The sequence below is a fragment of the Citrus sinensis genome, chromosome 5, assembly GCF_022201045.2.
Source record: "Citrus sinensis cultivar Valencia sweet orange chromosome 5, DVS_A1.0, whole genome shotgun sequence".
NCBI classification, from domain to species: domain Eukaryota; kingdom Viridiplantae; phylum Streptophyta; class Magnoliopsida; order Sapindales; family Rutaceae; genus Citrus; species Citrus sinensis.
Window position 1 is genome coordinate 1,058,993 of NC_068560.1, and position 11,040 is coordinate 1,070,032.

Here is an 11,040-nt window from a genome sequence, read left to right on the forward strand (position 1 = left end):
ATTATATTTCAACATAAGTATAAGAAAAGGTGCACGCATAAGTACACAGAATGGACTGTAGACCGTAATATCCGGATTCATAAGTACAAGAGGCAGAACTACAGAGCAATTATATTTCAACATAGCATCATTATCTAAGAAAAGGTGCACGCATAAGCATTATACGATGAAGCCTACTTGCTTAATTTATAATGGAAGGAAAGCCAACCATGATGACTCGTCTGCCATAATGTTTAATGTCAGAGAAAAAGAAAAAATTCTTTTGCTAATATGCATTCTTCTTAGTTCTAAGACTATCCATCAAGAAAATTGACTTCATTAAGATTGTTGCCTTTCAAAGAATTCATCAACTGTACAAAAAGCAACTTCGAACAACCATTATATGCTCTATTGAAAAATCAATATCATAGGTCCGCACGTTTAATATTTTCATTCCTGGCAACAGAGAAAAAGACTGCACCTCTCCCAGAGTCACGTCCTAAGATAGTTGTCAAAAGCCAATGCAGTTTCTACCACGTCTTATGTCTCGACGAACATGAGCTTATACTGCATTATTTCCTGCAAGAAGAAGGCCATCAGGTTTCCCTCCCAAGAAAACATGAGCTTCTACTTAAATGTGAATTAATTATCAAGTTATAACAGAGAAAAACAAAGAAAAGATGCCAAAATGTTTGAAGACAGACTGATAAACTGAAAGGAGACAAGTGGCAATTATTTCATCCATGTACAAGTAACTGAGAAAAAAACATACAATCCCATTAGGGACAACGGAGGCCATCTCCACCAAGAGCTTTCCATAATTAATTTATAAACATACAATCTCATCAGGCTTTCTGGCGAGTGAGGCTTCACGGCAGCTAAGCTGCAACCCAAACATTGAACAGAAAAGGAAAAACATAAAGAGATCAATGGAGATTTTAGCATAAAAATTAACAGCTTGTGAAACAAAGATGACAGCATAACAATATGCACTATTTTTACATCAGAAGCCATAGTATTGCATCAGCAGTGGAAGGCGACAACTAACTAAAGAATGATGAAACTCATTTTTCATAGCAAAAATAATGATATTGAATCCAAGCACAGTAAATATTATTAACTTCAGATAAGCCATCTAGCTAAAATAGCAAAATAAATATGTTAGCACTCTAATAGCTCAAGATACAGAGCTACCAAAGCACTGCCCAAGATTTCTTGCTCACAAACTGCCTCAACTATCAGCTTTATGCCAGCTGATATACACTCCAGTTTACACAGATTAAAAAGCCACGTGTATAACGGCCTCATAACAGATTTGATTCCCTTTTCACGTGCGTTTTCACGTGCTTTACTTAAACCAGCTTAAAACGATCTTGGATGATGCCGTTTTAAACAGTCAGTCAGCAGATTAATGCACAAAATCAAATCTGGAAACCGAACGAAGGCCATTCAAATTTTTTCGGAAGACCTTCAAATTGAACATTCTGGAGGCAGGGGAAGTAAAACACGTTCCAAAATTTCGTACCTGTCTGTAAAACCTCCGTCAAAGTATGAACAAAGTTTGCCCTATAGCTTTTTCCATCTTTGTTATTTTTTACAAGACCAAAACTGGATAACCGAGGGTCACCATCCTGCCATGAAATGAAAATTAATTAATGAACCTGTACAATCAAAGGCATATGAACATGCTGAAAAATCATATGAAGCAGCCACAAGTTCCCTGACCTATATATTTCTCCAGTAATTAAAATTATTCTTATAGAAGCAATGAAATGATTAGCAGACTTTTACCTTTCAGATTGCGTACAAGTCCCCTTACCCATGTAGTCATCCTCAATATTTGCATGTAGCCATCCTCACTCTTTGCATAAATGTATTGCAACTCCAGCAATGACCCTAATCTTGTAAGAACACGAATGTGTAGCAATCGATAGTCAACGCAACTATTTATTTCAAAACTCATGCTTCCTAGGATTTTTTTTTCCTTTTTTTTTTGAAAAAAAAACTTAAATTAGCGGGAAAACTGGAGTCTAAAGATATATAGGTATTAGACACATAATAAAATCATGCAAAACCCATGCTTCCTAAAAGATTTTTTTTTTTTAAGTAACGTGATACTAACAAAGTCAGTGGCTTAATAGAAAAAATTCAAAATCAACCCACAAAAAATTCTTATGCTTCCATTATTAACCCAACTGCTATTCTTAACCCCAACATTGTTCCTCGACCCCAAAAATCATTGGTGGATGCTGTTTCTGGATCTACAGCTGAACTGATTCCAATCAACCCGGTGTCTCTGGTCCGGGGAGAACCTGCAGTTATTTTTTCAGCTGAAGAAATTAAATCCATGGCAGAACCTTTCAAAATGTCCCTTGTAGGTAAGTTCTCGTTTGGCCAACCTTCAATGGATATTATAAGAAAATTTTTTGTTTCATTAGATTTGAAATGCAACACCCAAATTTCATTACTATATCCTCGCCATATTTTAATTAAATTGCAACTTGAGAAAGATTATTCCCGAATTTGGTTTAGATAGGCATGGTACATTAATGGAAAGTCCATGCGCATTTTTAAGCGGTCAACTTCTTTTAGATGTTCTGAAGAGTCACCTGTAGTTCTTGTCTGAGTATCTCTGCCTTATCTCCCATTGCATTTTATTCATTGCAAGCCAGCTTTATTCTCTATTACTGCAGCCATTGGTACTCCTCTGCGTGTTGATCACGCCACAGCCTCAGTTAATAGGTCATCAGTTGCTAGAGTTTTGGTTGAGTACGATGTTTCGCGGCCTTTATTGTCGCGTATTTGGATTGGAGAGGGGGAAACCGAATTTTTGCAAGATGTGGTTTTCGAGAGGGTTCCCACATATTGTAGATCGTGTAAACATCTTGGCCACTCAGCTGATACATGTTATGTTTCCAATCCTGGGCTTCACTAGCCCCAACAGCCAGTTAGCGAGCCTCATACTAAAGTAATTAATGATAAGAGGAAAATGCCAGTTTCTACTCAAGAAGTACAACCAGGGGCTCCTACTACAGCTCAGTATGTGGTGGTTGATAACAAGCGGCCACAAGGATCCAAAATTCAGACTATAGTCAGCTCAGACCAGAATAATTTGGCTCATACTGTTACTCTCCCTACGCTCCAGGATATCGGAATGGTTGCTGATAGAATTCCTTGTCCCCCAGTTACAGATTGTGGTGGACCTTCAGAAGGACAGAGAGCTTGTGAGGTGCCTATAGATGACCATTTACAAGTCGGTTTTGACTCCCATTGCACCGATATCCCTGATTTTGATGAGAACGGTGATGGCGGCTTAGGAAGATCCCGATTGGCTGGAGATGCTGTTTCGGATACAGCGTCTGGATCTGGCGACGAGGGCCGCTTCTCGACTGACCCTGATGAGGCTCACACTCCCTTAGCCCCGGATGCGGTGATTGACAACTTTGATGGCCAGCGGATTACTACTCATTCTAGGGATTTTTCATTAGTTACCGGTCGCAGACACCGTAAGACTCAGAGGCAGATGCGGGATTCCCCCATCACCCCATCATGATTCGCTCGCTTATTTGGAACATTAGGGGGATCAGCAAGGCCCCCGCGGTCCGCAGATTGCGGAAATTGATACGATTGCACAGACTATCTCTTATTTGCATTTTGGAGCCATTTGTTTCGTCAGATCATTTGGAGGAGATTCGAATTCGTCTGGGAATGGACCACGCTCTGTCTTTTCACTCAGGGAAGATTTGGGTGTTTTGGTCAGCACTTTTTTTTGTGGAGCTGTTGCAGGGTATGGGTCAGGTGATTCATTGCCAGGTTAGCCATTCTCATTTCTCTGACCCAGTGGTTATTTCTTATGTTTATGCTAGTTGCCTTATGTCTATTCGAGAGGATCTCTGAGATGCCCTAGTGACATACTTTCATAGCCATGATCGCCCTTGGATTGTTGGGGGGGACTTTAATGTTGTTCAGTCTGTTTCGGAGATTTCTGGTGGGCATAACCAACCCCAGGGAGCTATCGATGCTTTCAACCTAACATTGGTGGATTGTGGGTTGGAGGATGCTGGGTTCGATGCTTTTTAATGAATGATGGAAAAAATAATTCATAAGCATCTTAGCATAACATTTTCACTCAATTAATGCATATCAACAACGGTTTACTGATGCTCTATATGTGACTCATTTCCAGGAAGCCTTTATCAGGTATGCTTAACTCATTGAAAACTTATTATTTTTCATGTTTGGGCCATCACAACATTGACATTGTTGATGCTGTTCGTGTCTTTCTCACTGTACATAAGAATGTAAACTCTTTTTGGAAGGTATAAGATCAAGATTCTGTTTGATATCTTTACCATCAGCTTGCTTTTCATTTGGTGGATACTACTATCGATAATGTCATTTTTGTCATCACAAACATGACGCCTACTCTTCATCTGTACAAATCACCATAAATTTAAAAGAAGAATAGACATTAATAAATTTTTGGAGCAACACAAGTGTATATTAACTAATCTTCATATTTTTAATAATAAAAAATAATTTTTGACCCTTAGCAGCTGCTTCAACTTGAAGTTGACCTTCCCAACATTTCCAACTGACATTTTGTCCATCGATTGTTACATTCATCCTCAAAGCATGCACTGAAGAAGGGAGGCTCATACTCCACTGGCTGCAAGCCTGCAACAATTAAGCTCAGGGATTATTAAAAAAAACCACAATTAATTAATTCCAAATACAAATGTAGAAACTTAATTAAGACATCAGATATCAGTTCTACAAGATCATCATAGTAGAGCAGCTTCACTAATACATTACGCTGTAACAAATTAGGAATAATAGATATCTCATTAGTTGATAATAATGTGCCATAAATAATATTCAATCATGTGAAAATACTTGAAAAATTAATCTTCAAAGTGCAAACTGAGACTATAGCGAGTATCACTACAGGCATTTCCAAACCCTTATTATATCTCGGACGCTTTTGCAATTTACTAAACAATTTAACAGGTGAGGTGCTGAATGTATAGTGCAGATGTGACAAGTTAAATAAATACAGTCTACACAAAAGTAGAAAGATAAATGAAATTTAATTATTGATGTTGATTAAATTAAATGAAACTGCATATAAAGGAAGACATGTTCCAATGTCTTTATAATCCTCTCAATAAATATCTCAAGAGTAAGAACATAAAAAAAAAGAAAAGAGAAAATAGAAATGAAAATAAAGCCTTAATTACAGGAATATTCTTCAATCAAAGGCCCTTCATTTTCATAAAGAATTTTCCACACTGAAAAAACGAACAACATTGCATGCCTAACGAAAAATTAAATAAAAATTGTTTCTAATTTCGAATAGCGAGCCCAAATTTTCTATTTCCAGAAGAAATCTTATGCTGTTTAAAAGTTTCATATTAGGAATCATTTACTGCTAGTGTCAGTGAAGTCTCCTCAGTGATCTGCGGTTTCTTCACTCGTGATCTACCAGACTTGAAACGATAATCATATAATGAGATAAGTATTAACTGTTAATTGAACTGTAGAATCTAAAAAATGAGTAAACGAATTACAAATTAATTATGACGAGTTTGTGTATCCCTTGGATTAAAATACCAAGATTTATTAGGTCTATATAATTAATTTGATATTTTAATATCTTCAATTTGGTATATCAGAATATTAAGATTTATTGGGTCTTTATCAAGAGCCGTCGCCAATCGATCATTTCATGGGGTTTGATACAGCCACAGAACTAAGATAAAATTTCATTCGCAGACTATTACGGTTCGTTCACCATAAAACAAACGATATTTTGAAAAGAAAATTACGACTCTGGTAGTTAATTTGTCTCGTAATTAATTATTGCGGACAAACCATCACAAAAAATTTTCAATTATTATTTACTTTTCCATTTTCTTTAAGGGTGAGACTATTTACATTTTAAAAATTACTTTGAATATTTTTTATTTTGATAAATTACTTTATTACAAAAATACTTATCATATGAATTACTAATAAAGACTGTATCTTTTATAAACTAATATAATATTATTACTCTGAACACTCATATAGCATAGTCAATATTCAATATATAATTTCTTGCTATAAATTCTAAAAATCTCAACCACAATCTCTTAGAGAATGTTTAATTAAACAAGGGTCAAGTCAATACTTCAAATATATTTAGAACATTTTTTGCTTTTTAATTTTTTTTAAAAGTATGTTTTCGTAGTCTTCTCCTTCTTCTTTTTTTTTGTTGGGGGGGGGTTGGGGTGTGAAAATCAATATTGCACATATTCTTTAATAGACAAAAACTAATAATTAAAATTTATGTTAAAGAATTTGTTTAGAACAAAATTTGATTCTATTGTTGTACATACTAAATTGTTATTAATTCATTTTGTACAAATGCTCGTTTAGTCCCTATATTTTAACTTTAGTGCTTATTTAATACCTATATTTTAAAAAACGCCTCAAGATACCTATACTATTAAATATGTTGTACTCTTTTCCTTACTTTTTCTTAGCTTTTACAATGATACCCAACAATATTTTTTACATTAATTGTTTAATCTATAAAAAAAAGTTAATTAGCAAATTAACTAATAATTAAACATCAATATGAAACAAGCGGTATTTTTTATACTCTTACAAGAATCTTGCTGATCATTATTTATAAATAAAATAATAATAGCCAATTTAAAGTAATGTTTAATATCCTTTCAACAACATTACCAATAATTTTTTGTCAAAAAATTAATTTACTAAATTAATCCTAAATATAAAATAATAGCAACTAATTTTTATTTTACTTTTATGGCTAATTTAATAAATTTATGTTTTTCATTAATATCTTTAAGAATATTGTTGCAAAGATATTATTATAAAAGTGAAGAACAAGCTCAATTAAAATAAATAATGCAAGCCAGTACTAAATACCTATTATAATTTTAGAATAGTTTATTAAAATAAAAATGAAAAATGACATCTACACCTCCAAAATTTGGGAAAATGTCACCAACACGCCCAAGGTTTTCAGAAAGAGGCACCAAGACCCTCTTTTGACCATAATATCCTTTACCTTTATTATCCCAAAAAGATTGTCTTTAATGCTTTACAATAAATAGAAACATAAAATTAAATAAATGTAATAATATATACATTTTAAAATAATATCTAAAAAATATTTTAATATTTTACAAACCATTAGATATATTTTATCATATTAAACTTAATAGTATAATAAATAGAATCATGATATTAAAATAAATGTATTAAAATCTAAATTAGTTTAAATATTATGTAAAATAATAATTTTAACATTGTTAGTATGTGATATTTTTTTATTTGTAAAATGTATTTAACGCAAATATTCATTTAAAAACTCTACAATAAATAAACATATATTATTAAAATAAATATAATAATTTAAGTATTAAAATTTTTAATATTTTAATATTATTAGTCTACCGCATAGATTAGATTATTTATATATATTTTTATTTTTAAAAAAATTTAGCGTCGATTTTTTATTTTTTGAGATAATAGAAACAAATGATATAATGGTAAAAAAAAAAAAAAGTCTTGGTGTCCCTCTTTTAAAATTTAGAGATATTAATAATTATTTTTCTAAACTTTGCATGCGTAAATATCCTTTTTGCAAATGAAAAATTTAGAATGTTCAGTACTAAATATAATTACAAATGCAAAAAATTAATTATGAGGTACAGCATCAGTTTCTCGCAATTAACAAATAAGCACTAGTACTGTCACATCATCGTAGTTGAGGAGTTAAATCATTACTTTGTTTGTCTTCTTGTTGACCATTATTTTTCCTCTTTGGACACCTTTAGCAGATGCAATTGAACCATAGCCATTAATCTTCCAATCAAACTTCAGCTATAGATCTGTTATCCATATGCCATGCATTATTGGTTCCGGCTTTGGCCGTTTGGCTGTATTTCTTTGCTTGTCTTCTTACAATAATTTATTTTGGGGATCACATATGGCACATGCTTTAATTTAACAATAGCAGTTAATCTAACCTATTTATTATACTGTTAATTAAACTTGAGCCATCCGTTATCTATACATGCATTATTTATTATGCTACCTCAGCATCATTTTATCTCCAAGTGCAAATGCTGAAAATTAATTAATACACCTGGTAAGTAAGGCATCAGTTAAATTTGCACCCTACTACCCTGTACTTTTTATCAATCAATACACCTGGTGAGTCCCTAAAATTTGCACCCGAACAACAACAGCTAGCCACAATTAGTCATGAACACCAAAAAGTCCGCGCAGGATGTGTAAAATGGAACATGTCTACGACATCATTTTTATAACTATAAAAGTAATAAAATATTCTCATAAATATATTAACCAATCACGATTATGATTATTAAAAAGTATAATTTCATTAAAGATTCATCGGTCTCACTAAAATATGTAAGAAACGTGTAAAGTAATGCACATAACTTTTTTTTTATTTTTTTAAAGGAGGGGTGCAACACAAGGACTTCTCAAGAGGTCACTTATCTTAGTACTGTTCTCGCTCAAGCATGCTTAACTGCAGAGTTTTGATGGGATCCGGTGCTTTAGTGATGGTATGGTCGCACCCAAGCAATGCACATAACCTTAATTTTTCAAATGTTCTTCATTTTTTTTTTAATCCTTTTGGATATCGTGATATCTTTAATAAGGTGGGAATCAGAGGGGGCCAAGTTCGTTTGGACAGTCTTTCAAAATATACTTTTAACTAGTCAAGAAAAAGATTAGGAGTTGTAATATTAACGAAATTTTAGTATTGATAAATATGTACGACAGATTATTAATACTAAATTGAACTTAAAATGTATTTATTTATTACTTTGATTTTATTATAATTCTATTTATTATAAAACAATAAACTGAAATCAATTTTTGTTCAGAGTCCAACAATAAAATAATCGAAAGGGCCATTTCCGAGACTATTTTTTAAACATTAAGGTCTATGTCCATAATTAAATAAATTATGGAATATAAATATCCTTTTCCTTCATAATTACCGCCAAATTACTCCCAATCTCCACGCGCATTAAATTTGGTTGGTATGCTTTGATTGTCGGTTCGTCTTCATGTTTACAATTATTTACTTTTTGGACCACGTTTGGCACATGCCGAAATTGAATCTTAGCCCTTAATCTTACCGACTAATTGTACGATAAAACTTGAACCGTTGATGCCTTATCTATACTTTGCAACGTCACAATCACCCCCGTTTGGCACATGCCCAAATTGAATCTTAGCCCTTAATCTTACCGACTAATTGTACGATAAAACTTGAGCCGTTGATGCCTTATCTATACTCTGCACGTCACAACTACCCACTTTGGCACCGTAGGCGACTTGATCTCTATATATCATGCCAAATCAGAAGCAAGAACTCGCTCAAGTACTTATTTTTTAATATAGTGCACTCGAAGCTAGCAAATATCTTTTCTGACTTGAAGAATATGAAAACTCTTCCTGGCGCAGGTATTTAGGCCTACTTCAGTTTCTTTTTTGAGAAGGGCCAACTTCTGTTGAATATCATTTATAATTCTTTTTTTAATATATGCATTTATGAATATATTTTTCAATATAAAATTTTTAGGTATGAGCGATCCGTCAGAAGGTTACTTACTCCCCCCTTCCAGTATTGCTGATGATGATGTTGGGAATGACAATCTTGATCTTATTGTTATTCCTCAATATGGGAGAAATCCTGATTATTATGGGTAAGTGTCTGCAATCTGGATGATGATATATATAATTAAATAAAAAGATGGGTACAGTTATTATCTATCAATTATAAGAGTGTCAATTTAGTTCAGTTCACTTACAAAAATCTCTTATACAAGAGATTATCTTTGTTTGCGTTCATGTACTTTGTCTTCTTTAATTAATAAATAAAACTATTGTGTATCAATGTGTTGATTAAATTAGTCCATTAATAGATATAAAATCATTTGAATTTGTCCACATATTAGTTTAGTTAATTGTGCTCTCTTTCTTCTTGAATATTTGTTAAACAAAGTCTACCTATTAGTTAGCTAATAATTGCAGCTCGCTGGGAACCAAGATCTTTATAATTAATTACGAACGTTTATGCTTCTTAAATGGCTTGTGTCATCGTGATAATGCCATTACAACCTGTTATATATATGTATATATATATATATTCAAAAGCATTCCAACTCTATGAACCTTCTATTACACAATTTTCATATGGTATAAACATCTATTTTAATTAGAGTAAAATGTTGCTTGTTAGAATGGTCCGTGAGTCAATCTAATTTGCGCTGGGACAAATTAATAAAACTTTAAAACTTTTCGACTGCTTTTGATAAGACTTTAACTTGTCAAACCGTGGGCTGCTGTACGACGGGACTTGGAAAAAAACATGAGTTCTTCACAATTACTGGAGGTCAATTAATCTCCCAATTAATTTATTAAAGGAAATGAGCGGGGGGAGAAAAATTACAAGCCAGTAAATGGACAGATGCGTGTTTAGAGGACGATATGGAGGATCTGTTTGATCACATTGAATCCGCATGCAACAGTTATTCTGTCACATTCTATCACAGATTCACGAAAGCTTCTCATCAAAGAATAGAAACAGAAAACTGTAAAATTTAACGGGGGAAAACCTATTAAACAAGATAACAAAGCAGCCCCTCCGTATTTTGAAATTACTTGCAAGCCAGTTGCGGCTGAGTTTGGGAATGTGGGGTTGAATTTGAGATAAATGAAGGGGAGATAAGTTTGACTAAAAGGGGATTCACAGGAAGACTTTAAGTGAGAAGAGGCGAGTTTGAGAAAAATTAGGATAGAGATTTAGGGGAGATGATTTGGGGTCTCAAATAAACTAATCCATTCTTACAATCACACAAACTGAGAGAAAGAGAGATGGAAACCCATTCAGATTTTGAAATAATGACGGTGACATTAGTAGCTTAAGCCAAAACATAATTTAAAAATAATTATATATAGTCATTATCTAGTGCAGGTGTTCTCATTTATTTTTTATACGAACAC

At 33.0% G+C, this 11,040-nt stretch overlaps 2 long non-coding RNA genes and 1 pseudogene across 2 annotated transcripts; 1 reads left to right on the plus strand and 2 right to left on the minus strand.

The window, feature by feature from the left end:
- Positions 1–159: 159 nt before the first annotated feature.
- Positions 160–1,296, minus strand: LOC127902635 (uncharacterized). Its single transcript, XR_008055062.1, has 2 exons — positions 752–1,296; positions 160–558 (listed from the first exon to the last, which is right to left on the minus strand). It is a non-coding gene; the product is annotated as an uncharacterized LOC127902635 (long non-coding RNA).
- A 7,187-nt stretch (positions 1,297–8,483) lies between these two features.
- On the minus strand, positions 8,484–8,602 carry LOC112496511 (5S ribosomal RNA; annotated as a pseudogene).
- Positions 8,603–9,140: 538 nt separating this feature from the next.
- Positions 9,141–9,931, plus strand: LOC102611756 (uncharacterized). Its single transcript, XR_372610.4, has 2 exons — positions 9,141–9,498; positions 9,617–9,931. It is a non-coding gene; the product is annotated as an uncharacterized LOC102611756 (long non-coding RNA).
- Positions 9,932–11,040: the final 1,109 nt, after the last annotated feature.